The sequence below is a fragment of the Manis javanica genome, chromosome 5 (genome assembly GCF_040802235.1).
Source record: "Manis javanica isolate MJ-LG chromosome 5, MJ_LKY, whole genome shotgun sequence".
Taxonomy (NCBI): Eukaryota; Metazoa; Chordata; class Mammalia; order Pholidota; family Manidae; genus Manis; species Manis javanica.
In genome coordinates, this window is record NC_133160.1 from 131,457,792 (window position 1) to 131,471,459 (window position 13,668).

Sequence of the window (13,668 nt, forward strand, 5' to 3'; positions counted from 1 at the left end):
AACTCCATACTTTCTCATTATGAGTTGCTTTTCTGACAGCAGTTGTTAACCTTAGTTATATACGTCACATTTTCCAAAAAGACCCAAACGAAAGAAATGTGTGCAGTTGGATTGGACATATTATGAAAGACAGGATGACTTGGATTTAAATTTAAGATCTGCAATTAAAATTTTGCATTTATACAAAAATGTATTTTCTTCTATGGATTGTGGTTATTTAAATATTACTGAGAAATCAAATATTTAGTTACCCATGTATCCTTCTCTTTTGATTTTGGTGAAATGAGTAGGTCTATAAGCCCCAAAGTGAGATGAACACGACAGAGGAATTGAATCTGAAGTGACTACAGGAGGAGTCAGGTCAAAGTCAAAAGATATTGTTAGACTAAGGGTAACACAGACCAGCATGCTCTAGTCATCCTGTTCTACATTGTCTCAGCCAACCCCTTCCCATCTCATGAAAACAAGATTCAATTCAGTTAACATTAAATTAATGGAAAATAGTACAGCCATATTCACTTACTTAAGATTAAACACACTGGAAAGAAATCACTGTAATCTGGAAATTGTAACAGTGGAAAGAAACAGAGTGGACGTTTAGGTGCGATTTGGATGGAAAATTCAGTAATCATATAAACAGAAGGCCCGAGTGGAATACTGAGGAAGAAAACATGGAGTGGTTTTAAAGTGATGTATGATCACATTCACCCAGCACTGAGAAAGTGAAATACCCAGCTTATCTTGCTTCGCCAAGCAATGTGTACTGCAAGGGAGGTACAAGGCAAGGTGGAGCGGCTGGCCTGCTCACAAACTGCTTTAGGTTTGTGAACGTCTGACTGATGGCTTTGGCTGGCTGATGCACCTTGCATCACAAAGGAACCCCAAGACTAGGAAGGGAATAGTCTTTCATGGACACAAATACATCAGTTTATGGGACCAGACTCTGTGTAAAGTTTACACTCAAGTGTAAAGTTGAGTCTGTTCTCCTTGGCAGGTGATGGTTGGACGCCACAAGAAGCTTACAGGAGAAGGACTGCTTTAACTGGGAGATAACCTGGTGGCATTTTCGGTAGGGGGGAGAGCTGAGCTAGACTGGAGCGTGAGCATAATAGAGTTCCAAGAGCAAAGGAGAGGACACAGGACCAGGGTAGACCTGTGACCTGCTCGCAGATGCCTGAAAGGTTGAATACTGAAGGGAAAATGAGAGTGAAACTGGCCTTTATCGAATGTCAGGGACCTTGCCTATCTGGTCCCATCTGCTCCTGACAGCAACTCCATGATGTGATATGACTACCATCCCCTTTCACAAAAAGGAAAGTGAGACCCAGACAGAGTGTGATGGTTAATTTTATGCATCAGCTTCACTGGACCAAGCACCTAGATATTTGTTAAAACATTATTCTGGCTGTTTCTGTGCTTTTGGATGAGATTAACATTTAAATTGGTAAACTGAGTAAAGCAAGATTGCCCTCTCTAACGTGGGTGGGCCTCATCCAATCAGTTACAGGCCTGAATAAAGCAAAAAGGCTGACCCTTCCCCAAGTAAGAGAGAATTTTCTTGCCTGACTGCCTTTGAACATGAGATAGACTTTTTCTCCATTTGGACTCGAACTGAAACATTGGCTCTTTCTGGGTCTCGAGCCTGCTGACCTTGGACTGGAACCATGCCGTGGGCTGTCCTGAGTGTGCAGCCTGCAGACTCATCCTGGTAGGTAGTCTCCACAGTCACGTGAGCCAATTGCTTGTAATAAGTATCTACAGCTATGTCTATACCCCCACACACACCCAAGGGGCTCCCTTCCTCGGTCTCCCTGACTAATACACAGCGTAAGCACATGCCTGAGTGACACAGGTGGTGAGCAGCAGGGTCAGAATTCCAACCCAGGTCTGTCGGCTCACCTTAAATTCATGTTGAAATGTAAATTCATGACAGATACCCAGAGCAATTCTAAACTTGCATGATCCTAGGTAGTGGCAGGGCAAAGGTGGAATTATCAGAACCCTGAGATCTTAAGTGAACAAACGAGAACAGTGGAGGAGGCTAAAAGGTGCAACACCTCCCCAGATTTCACCCTTTCTTATACGAGATCTTGAACAATATTGCTAACCACCATGTCTCAAGCCCCTCCTAAACTCAAACACTTTACACACACCCAATGTTTACACTAACCTTGCGGGATAGATATTTGTGTTGAATTTGTTTACAAGTTCACACAGGTGAAAGTGGCTGAGACGGGATTAAAACTCAGGTCTTTCTGGCACCAGAGCCCACACCCTTCCCACAGAGTCTGGCCTTTATTTTTGGGGTCTGGTCCTGAAGGAAGGTGTTCGCCAACATTGGCCCACCACCCTTAACATTTCATGGGCACTGATAACTCCTTGTAGAATAATGAGCTACCAGACATACATAGAATGTGACATAAATATTATATAATTCCTAAGCCAAATCCTGGATTAAATTAGATTTATTATCTAAGCAATCAATGGGTGAGGATTCTGGCTACAGAAAGGAAAGAAAACCAAGAAAGGGGTGAACTTCTGTCAAGGCTGAGACATTCACAGAAACTCATGCTAACCAGGTGCTTGCTAATAATAACTTTTCATGTGAGCTATAAAGTAAAGGGTCTGAAAATATAAGATGAAACTTATCTATTTAGAAGTACTGAGACTTAATAATCACAAAAGAACCACTGTCATGGAGCCAGTGAGTCAACAGTGTAAAATCTTTCTTTTTTATTGGGCTTTACTGTATGCTTCATAAAGAACTGAGGGGCAGGGGAGAATGATCCCTGATGGGGAAGAGAATAAAAAGTAAAACAATAAAATATATCTCATGTATACCTTATTTCACAGAATCTAAGATAATATTAGCTGTGAGATTCAATATTTTTATGTACTATAAACAAAGAAAAATGCTGACTAGTAGAGATGCCATTCGTTATGTAAGACATCTTGATTTCAGAAATGTTGAAATGCAAAAAAAGTGTGTCTTAGAATCAATTAAAAATCACACACAGCAGAGACAGTGAGGGGGAGAGAAAGTGAGAGAGAGAGAGAGAGAGAGAGAGAGAGAGAGAGAGAGAGAGAGAGAGAGAGAGAAGGGGAAATTCATTTACATTCTCCTTCAAGGCCAAGAGTCAGAACAAGTATATGGACAACAGTCTCTGATATTCAAACTTAGTCATGCTCTAATTTTTACACAATTCTTATTTCTTAGGAAAATATGGGCTATATTTTCCCCAGGAAGATATTTTCAACTGTGTGGCAAAAAGGAAGATGTTTCAAACACAAATTTGTTCAAAGTTTGTGTTTGTAGTTTGTATAAGATTTTATAAAGAATTAAAACCAATTTGTGTGTTTCTTTTATCTGTCTTCTCTTTTTTAATTCATGATAAATGCATAGTTTAAAAGAAAAAGTCTTTATCCATTAAAAAAATTATTTTTACTGCTTCAGAAAACTTCTTTCTCTAGGTCATTCATGTTCACAACCATCATTGTAATCTTTCATTACAGAACTGAGAGTCTGGAAATGTCGACATACGTCAGGAACTTCGAAGGCATAGTTTTATTTATTTGACACTGCAGTTCTGTGACAGCAAAATGTGCTTTATGAAGAAATATACTGTATTATAACTCTTGTGCTATGAACACCTGTAACATTGAACTGCCTTCTGGGAATCTAACATACTATTCCTCACTCAAACCTCTTCCATGAAACCTGGGAAATGCCCTACTATTAAATAACCTGCCCTCCTTATTTACAAGCATTTTAACAAGAAAATGTTAGAAAGAAGTTTAGTTAAGTTAGGCGGAGGGACAGGAAAATAAATGGCCATTACTTTTTCAGCAGAAGATATGGTTACTGAATGTTCTCCAGTATGGCAGTTGCTCAAGACCTTGTCAGGTGTGTTTCCCAAAGGCAACATCTTTCCACTGGGGATCCTCAGGGGTCTGCAGAGCCACACTCTCTCAGTGTGATGTGCTCACCTTCCTTACTGGCAGGGTCATCTGGCCGGCCTGAAGAGATGATTGCTCCCACCATCCTCCATGTCCACTGGTTCTCAGCATAATTTTTAGCTCACTACAGGGCAATTGTTGGATGATGTTCCCATGAAAGATGTACCCTTCTGTGCATTCATTCAGCACATCACATTCGAGCACCTACTAAAGATAAGAGGGCCTGTTTGTCAGGCACTCTTCCAGGCACTGCGCTTACAGTGCAGCATGGGAAAATCCAAAGTCTCTGCCTTCAGGGAGCTTATTCTAGTAAGAAGAGACAGAAAAGAAGCAAATAAACATAGAGAAATAAGGCAGACAGTAATAAGTGCTACGGAAAAAAGGAAAGCTGGGAAAAAGGGCAGGGTAAGCTAGGAGAGTGGCTTACTGTTGGAGGCTTTATGAGGAAGAGGATTTTTGAGCAGAGACCTGAGGAAGTGCTATTATGTAGGGGAAGAACATTCCAGAGGCTATAGCAAGTACAAAGACACTATCATAACTTCAAGAGTTAGAATTTAAGGGAGAGGGGAGAGAATAGAGGCTGAAGTGTATGGTTTGGACACAGTATTTATTAAAGCTTTTAGAAATAATTTAAAGGTATTAAAAATGTCTTCTTACAAGGGAAGATGAATCCAGATGTATGTCCTAAGCTTGGAAAGTTGTACTTTATTCAATAAAATAAGTCTTGATTTTTTAGGTCCACTCCTCCAAAAGTAGTATTAATATGGCAAACAGATACGTACTATTGAAGAATAAGTAAAAATAAAGCTTATTTCTAGTCCGTGCAGGTCTCTAACATGTAAACAGGGATGGAATATTAGGAATTTCACCTGCATCACCTCTTTGATATAGTCATGATAATTGTATTTTACTAACACATGTTTACAGAAGAAATTGACAAATACAGCTTGTGGGCCAAATCTGGTCTGCCATTTGTTTTTGTATGGCCTGCTAGCTAAGAATCGTTTTTACATTTTTAAATGGTTAGGGGGGAAAAAAAATCAGAAGAAGAATAGTATTTCATAGCATGTGGAAATTATGTGAAATTTAAATTTTAGTGTCCATAAGTAAAGTTTTATTGGAATCCAGCCATACCCATTCATTTACCTATTAACTATACCTGCTTTAGTGCTACTAAGGCAGAGTTGAGTAGTTGTGATAGAAACCGTATGGCTTGTGAAGCTATTTTTGATTTGGTTCTTTACGGAAAACATTTGCTGACCCCTAGTTCATAACATCCTTCTTCTGTTCAAACAGTACAAATGGAGATGTCTTGTGTTTTGGAGACAGCTTATTGAGATAGAATTACATATGATAAAATGTACCTGTTACAGATCTACAATTTGATGTTTTGACAAATGTGACAGTCTTGTAACTACCAATAAAACAGACACAGAATGTTTCCATGACTCCAAGCATTGACTTGTGGCAAATTTCTTCCCAACCCACTGATTCCTAGCAACAATTGATCTCCTTCTATTACTAGGACTTTGCTTTTCTAGAACACTATATAAATAGAATCATACAACTGTAGTCTTTTGTGCCTCTTTAATTTAGCATAATGCAATATTAGACAAAGTATCATTTGTTCAATCCTTTTTACTGTGGAATACTGTTTCCTTGCGTGGGTACACCCAATTTATTTATCCATTCACCTGTTGGTGGACATTTAGGTTATTTCCTTTTCAGGGATCTTGATAAAGCCGAAAAGAACATCCACACATAAGTCTTTGTGTGGATATGTGTTTTCATTTCTCTTGGGCAAATATCCAGGAAGGCACTTGTTAGGTCAGATGGTAATGATATAGTTTTGAGAAGCTGCCAACCTCTTTTTCCAAATGGCTCTATGTTTTACAGCAACTAATGAGAGTTACAATTATTTTATACCCTTGTCAACACTTGGTATTATCAGCCTTTTGAATTTTAGCCATTCTAGTGAGTATATAGATCATTTGGTTTGAGTTTGATTTCCCTAACAACTGATGATTTTGTGCATCTTTTCATGTATTGTTTGCCATCAATATATCTTCTTTGAAGAAGTGTCTCTTCACATATTTTTGCCAGTTTTTCACTGGGTTGTCTTAAGCTTGTTGAGCTGAATGAATTTTTTCAGATATTCTGAATACAAGTCCCAGATGTGATTTTGCAAATATTTTCTCCCAAGCTGTCTTGCCTTTTCATTTCTTGTGGTGTTTTTTAAAGAGTAAACACCTTTAATTTAGTGAAATGCAGCTTAGTACTTTTCTATTTATGCTTTGTGCTTTTCAAGTCTTATTTTTAAAATTATTTACCTTGCCTCAGATCACTAAACTTTTTCTCCTATGTTATCTTTCTGGAATTTTATATTGTATGATTTACATGGAGATTTGTGATCTATTTGAGTTAATTTCTGTATATAATGTTAGATAACTACTAAGATTCCAGTTTTCTTTCTCACATATGGATATCCTAAATTCCAGCACTATTTGTTGAAGAGATTATTCTTTGTCCCTGAATTGTTTTGACACCTTTGTAAACAAATTAATTAGCCATATAGATTCAGGTATATTAACAGAATGTTTACTTTGTACCTTTGATCTATATTTCTCTCTTTATGTTAATACTACACAATCTTTGTTAATGTAGGTTTATAACAGATCTTGAGTCAGGTGGTATAAGCACTCCAATTATGTTCTTTTTTTGCAAAATTGTTTTGGCTACTATAGGTCTTTTGTGTGTCCATATAAATTTTAGAACTGGCTTGTCAAGTTCTATTTTCAGAAGCCTGTTGGACTTTTGATTAGGATGCCCAGCTTGGAGAGATTTGACATCTTGACAAATTTTAGTCTTCTGATCATTAATCTGGTATATTTCTCCTTTTATTTAGGTCTTTTCCAGATATAGGTCTTACTTAGATCTTGTTAAATTTATCCCTAAGAATTTCATATTTTTTATGCTATGTTAAATAGTACTATTTTTAAATTACCATTTATGATGATTATTCATTGCTAGTATATAGACACATACCAAAATCTGTGTATTGATTTTATCCTGTTACCCTACTAAACTTACTTATTAGTTCTAACAGGTTTTTTTCTTTGGTGGGTTTCTTTTAATTTTCTACCTAGAAGATTATATTGTCTGTCTTTATATACAGGCAATATAATCTTTATATAGAGAGAGTATAATCTTCTAGGCAGAAAACTAAAAGAAACCCACCAAAGAAAAATTTTTGTTTCCATGCTTTTTACCTGTAGTTTTTCCAACATGGCCCTGGTTAGGACCTACATAGTATAGTATTTAATAGAAGTGATAGTGGACATTTCGTCTTTTTCCCAGCCCCAGAAGGAGTAGGACTGGCTTAATGCCCAGGAAAACAAAAAATTTAGGAACATAAAGAATGTCATTTGGTCTGAGGCTTGTCTTCTCTTGGCTTTGCCTCCCTGTGTACTGGCATCACCACTAGGCAAATTCTCTAGGCTAACGAAATTCCCTGGCGGTTCCAGGTATACAGCTTACAGTTTCAGTCTCATGCAGAGGTTCTCAGTCATGGGCAATTTTGCTTCCTCTTGGCCCCAGAGACACGTGGTAGTGTTAGGGGAACATTTTGGGTTGTCACAACTATAGGTGGGGGAGTTGCTACCAGAACTAGTGCACTAAGGCCAAGGATGCTGTTAGACATCTTATAATGTACAGGACATCCCCCCACAAGAAAAAATTGTCTGTACTTGGATGTCAGTGATGTCATGCTTGAGCAATGGTGTAGAGGAGAATGAGAAATGGAAAGAGCTGCTACTAACCAGCAGTTTTAACTTAAGTCCCAAGATCGATTCTCATGGGATCAGCTTTTGTCACGTGCTCATCTCTGAGCCAATTACCATGACCAAAGCATAAAATACAGCAATCAGCCAAAGCTGAGCCATGTGTTAACTGCTCGGGCTGGGGATGACCTAAACCACGTGAAGGAAGAACATGGCATTTTGCTTTCCAGAATTTAAATTAATGTCTGACACCACAGGAAGGAGCAGAGGATGCTGGGAAGGCAAGAAAATCAGATGTTCAAGAGATCACCCTTACCAGTGGGAGAGGACACTGATAAGAACCTGAGTCAGGTGGATAGGGGTTAAGGTTCTACCAGGGACTGGAGTACCTGACAGGCCAGTGGGGGGGGGCCTCTGGGGCATTCAGATATTCAGGGGGCACATAGAAGTACTCCAGCCACTGAACCTGTTCACAGCAGGAACTCATTACCAGCCTCACTGCCAGAATTTGGAACTCTGGGAATTACTTCAGAAATTAGAATAGGTTGGGGTGGCCTGTGGAGGGCTTCGGGGACTCCATGTGTAAACATACAGGGAGAGAGAAGGAGGATACTGTAGGGATCTGACCCACACCAACGGTCCTGGAGCATTTCTTGCTCATATTCTAAGGGAGGGAGAATGTTTACTGACGAACCAGATTATAACGGTTATCGTTCAGATAACTGCAAAAATGGTGGTGCTGCAATATGTGGTATGTTCCAAACTTCTTTTCTCTTTCTCTAGAAAGAAAGCAGCAGAATTGTGATTCCCGACAGGCTCAATTTAAGCAGAACACTTCTTTAACGATGGCTCCATGGAAGGCTGCACTTTTCTCTCATTTGGTATTTTCCAACAAAGACATTCGTTGGGGGAAAGCTTGTCTCAAAGGCCCATAAGGTAATAATATCACCTCCATTCAACATGTCTCCATGCAAAAAATTAATAAACCTTTAGAAAACACTATAAAGAAGTGTCACCACAGGGGGGAAAAGGTAATAAAATTCTTGGGTGCAGGAGGAGAAAGTGCTTTTTTCTTTTTTGTCATTAAGGGTTAGATAACTCCATGACTTTGGGATCTATCTAGATGAAAAATATGGCAGAAATGTGAGATTAACACCGATTCAGAATGAATATTTCTGATTTAAAAGGCACCAAAGGACAAATATATTTGTGTAATGAAGGTTTTGATCTTAATACTAGTAAAATTGGCTTTTACCACTATTAATTTCCTTTCCAGTTTCCAAGGGGATTGGGTTTTTGAATAAGGGAGCAGTTTGTAATCAATTTACAAGGTTCACACGAGGACACAGCAAGGTGGGTACTGCCCAAGACTGTTATTGTACAAAACAAATCTCAAAAGCAATTTTCCATTTACCTTTCTCTGTGATAGAAAATCAAAGGCTTGGGGAACATTCAAAGAGTTAAAATAGGGTAAGTGAAGTAGTATTAATGCCCTGATGGTTTTTAAAGTTTTATGCAGAAAAGTTTTTGAAAAGTATCTATTAGCAAACCTCAGAAACCTGGAAGCATCACAGTCTGAAGGCAGCTTTAGGTTCTATTGGGCTTTGTTTACTCACATTTTTATTTCTACAGCTCCCAAGAAGTGTGTCCTTACTTTTCAACCCATACTCACCCCACTCCACCCCCAGCAGCCAGGTTGTGAAAAAAGGGTCAGATTTGCATTATCAACAGAATGGAAGTCAGGCGAGAAAATCACACTGTTCTTTTCTGCCTTTTCTTTGGGTCTGCTTGCTCTTCTCTATAACCTCTCCCCACCAGACCCCATCACCACCAGAGGTGTTTCAGTTTTCTTTTTCTTTAAGAAATTGGTTTCACTGTTAAAAAATAGCACAACTCTATGTCCTTGGTAAAGCAACAGGCAAGCAAGCAGGATTCACATGTCCTTGGTAGTAGAAGACAGTGGCTGCAAGTGGGGGCACCCGTCACTCCTGTGTACCGTCTTTGTATCACAGTGGGCTCAGAGGGAGTAAACCTAGAGCAGAGGGAGAGATTCTGCCTGGGTACTTGCTCTCCTGGCATCTTTGAAAAGAAGATTCCTGCAGCAAGGAACGAAAACCCACCCTAGGTTTAGCTTAGCAAAGGGGGGATTTACTGCACCCGGTCTCTGGGACAAATGCATTCAAAGAGCTTAACTCTGCTGACACCTCTTCCACCTCTGTCTCAGCTGCTTTTCCTAAGAGCGGCTTATTTGCTCCAACCAGATTTCTCTACCAGGCTGGCACGTTGGTGGCCCAGTGCCCTAGGACTCTCTGGCATGTAAGCTCCCAGCGCAGTCCACTGCTCTCCCCAGCTAGTTTTCACGCTCAAGTTCTATGGCCATAGGAGCACAAAACATGACTGGCAACTCAGTGTAGGACCAGAAGGTTGGAGGGAAGAAAGCAACACATCCTCAAACCTGTTTCTTGAAGAAAAGAAGGAGTTCTGAATCTGGGCGGACAAATAATACACCATATTTTAGGGATTGTAAAATTTTTTCTTCACATTTAACATCTCTGGAGTCATGATCAATGTCGTGTCCTATTTAATTATCAGTATTTCTTCTTTTTTAGCACTACATATGACAGTAGTTCATCTTATAACTGATGGGGTCTTAGGTTCAGTGAAACATGGTATGTCTGAAGGCATGTGACGGTCACGAGGAAGAGCCATAATAGCAGATGAAGGTAACAGTAGATGTGACTGCCTGCATCAAGGAAGAAAATACCAAGGATCTAAATCTCTATACTCAGGGCAGGATACAGAGGTTAAGACTGCGCAGCACTGTCATGTTTTTGTAGGTGAAGAACCTGAGCTTCTGTCACTAACTCAGACAGGTAGCCTGAGGGAGATTGTTCAACTCCCGGAGCCTTTGTTTCTGGCTTAGGAACTGACAGTTCAGTAGCTTGCCTCCTTCACGGACTGCTGTCAGGTAGACGGCTGACAAGCTGCTGACAACCTCTTACTCACCCTTCGGTAGTATTCAGCCCAGCTACTGAGGCAATGGAGATCTTTTCAATGCCCGTGGGTGCCCAAAGAAGCCCTTCTCAGGAGTGAAGGATTCCACATACAGAGGCTCTATAATGTTCAGGGGTTGCGTTAGGAATACTTTATCTCCTGGCATCCATTTTAATTGATCAGAAAAGAGCAAAGGGGCACTGTGGAAGCTCTGGCTCTCGAATGACTCAGCAGGGCCTCCTGCTATGCCTTCCTAGTCTGTTTTCAAGATTTATCTCCACTCAGAATTAACTATAAGGAGAAGGAGGGGAAGGAAATTCTAAATAGATGCATCACGTCACAACAAAATTAAGCTCAGTTTCTACAGTGGCAAAATACACCGGGTGCATATTAACCAGGCAGTTTATTGCAGCCTCTCTTCTGAGGATTGTTTTTGTCTCTCAGAATGTTTCCACATTCAATGTCCTTACAGTCTTAGTTGGAGAAATCCAAGTTTGGCTAGACAAGTTGAGCACATTATCCTTCTTATTAATGCAAAAAGTCCTGTTGTCCCAATGTGCCAGGGAAAATCAAATGGTGCTCATGAAAGTGGGAGTTAATTTTGGAAGGTTGAGGTACATGTTCTCTCCAAAATACACTTTGGGGCATTGGCTAGCATGTTGGTGAGAGAGGATGTGAGACCTAATTAACAGCAGTTGAGGAATTAATTACTCTGGAACAGCACCTCCCAGGCTCCCACCACACCAGGGCCATGAATTGCAAGTGAGTGGGTATCACCACGCTGGTTTTCCACTTTGCAGTGGAGATGTGGCCAAGGCAGAATGCATGGGGCACATCTATCTTGTAGACTCAGGGGCACATTACCTTTCATTCCAGGAGGATTGTGAACAATCCTTCCTGAGGGCTGGCATTGCAGGGCTCTATTTAACTCTGACTGGTGGGCAGTGAAAGGCCCCATTGCAATCATTCAATAACACATGACTCATCTAAAGGACAAGAGGATCTGCTCCCTACACTCTGCCCTAAGTCCCATGAGCCCCTCCTCCCTTTCATGGCATCAGGGCCTCTAAGGGTATTCATTCATTCACTAAGTATTTATTGAGTGGGCCTACGGTGTGGTCAGCCCTGCTGGAAGCCCAGGGGTTACAGTGATAAATAAAGCAAATTAAAAATGAAATATAAATCAATCCCCTTGTCCTCATGATCTACATTCTGGGGACTATCAGTGGATCTGCCTCTCTACCATCCCTTCCTATGGTGCCAGCACCTCAGTGCTCCTCTGGGGGGCCATTCTCAGGCTCTGTGACAGAGATGAGGCTGACCAAATCCTGGGGGGCAGAGGCAGGCATGAGCTCAGTGCCTCCACAAGCTGTAGCCCTTTGGTTGCAAGGTTCGTTCAGCATCACAGCCATTGATGAAAAGGCCTGCTGTCCCCACTGGCAGGGTGGGACCATTCGCTGGGGAGGTGTTAGTCTAGAACAGCCACGGGCCCCCTCTGCCAGCACGTGGGATGGGCTGTGGGGGAAGGAACCAAGCTGAGAGGCGGAGAGAGAGACTCAGAGCACTCCTGGCATGGTTTCCAGGCCCATGAACCAACATTCGCTATTTCCAGTTAGGCCAGTTTGTGTTGGGTTTCCATTATTTGCACAAAACATGCCTGACAAATCCAGGGTGCTAGCTGAAGTCATAAAACAGAAGCTGGTTTTCGGTGGCTTCGTCTCTACCTCATTACCGCACACCCTCTCCCATGGACACCCAGCACGTTTATGCCAAAGCAATCGTGGGACTTCAACAAAAAGTATGCCATTCCTCAAACCCATTAGACTAAAAGTGCAATTTTCCCTACCTTGTGGCACTCAAGGCCTCTCCTTTCATGGAGAGACAGCAGAGTGTAGGGGCAGCTGTTAGGCTGCAGAGGCTACTACAGGCAATTCTAAAACCTGTCTTTGCAGCAGACCAGCTGTGTGGGGCCTTGGGCAAGTCACACCACCCCAAGCTTCAGTTGTGGCATCTGTTAAATGGGAATTTGAGCCCCATCTGCATGGTGTCACACAAAGGAGGAGCAACACACACAAAAAATCTTTTCTTTCTGTTCTATCATTTCTCTCCCACCAAAACACTTACCATGTCAGACATGTGACAAATTGATCAGGCCACTGAGAATACATGTGTAAAAAAATCTGAGCAGACTGGCTACACATCTTCACAAGGGATTTATATTTGGCCAGGCCCCTGCTATACTTCTGAGCCAGCTTCTAATGCCCATCCCTGAAAATTAATAAATGAAAGGTAATAGTGATAGCAAAATGAAGTGTGTTTCTTTCCAGGGACATTTACATTTTTAGCTGAAATAGTCTCTTAAGGTAAACAGATGACTCTTAATTACAGGAATTAAATTGGGTTTAATTGGAGGAGACAGTCTGCAGGTAGTGAAGGCTCTCTCAGTGGTGAAGCCAGCCCTGTGGGTCAACTCTGGGCACTGCCCGCTCTGACTTCATCACTCTGCTCTCTGAAATAAACATGTGTGGCTTGAACCACCTTCCCTACTGTAGTCTTCTTGTGAGAAGCAAAGCCCCTCCCTGCTATAGAGGTTCCAAAACTCCTCTCTTGCTGCTCAGTAGGTAATGATCTATGTCCTGTTCATTAGACCCAGCACCTGGAGCTCTGTGACACAGAAATCAGGGAGAGTGGAGGATTACACCTGGTGGGAGAGGAGGTGACAGTGTCAGCCCATGCACAGGGGCAGCAGTGCCAGGGTGCTGATGCAGATGCCGAATACCCCATACCCACAAGATTAGGGATCTCAGTGGTAGCTGTCAGCATCGGACACAGAGGGCTTCCTGCTGGCTGGTTCAGGGGAGTGCATAACCTCTGCCTGGTGATCCAAACTCCCCTGTGACTCTTGAATTAGGAACTAACATTTCAGTTAATTAATTTC

At 41.3% G+C, this 13,668-nt stretch overlaps 1 long non-coding RNA gene across 1 annotated transcript in view; it reads left to right on the forward strand.

Moving 5' to 3' along the window:
- The window catches only part of LOC140849403 (uncharacterized), a 76,312-nt gene that overhangs the window by 24,921 nt on the left and 37,723 nt on the right, over positions 1 to 13,668 (forward strand). Inside the window, exon 2 of the long non-coding RNA XR_012131151.1 lies at positions 8,520 to 8,672. This is a non-coding gene — a long non-coding RNA (uncharacterized lncRNA). The remainder of the gene's footprint in view (positions 1 to 8,519; positions 8,673 to 13,668) is intronic.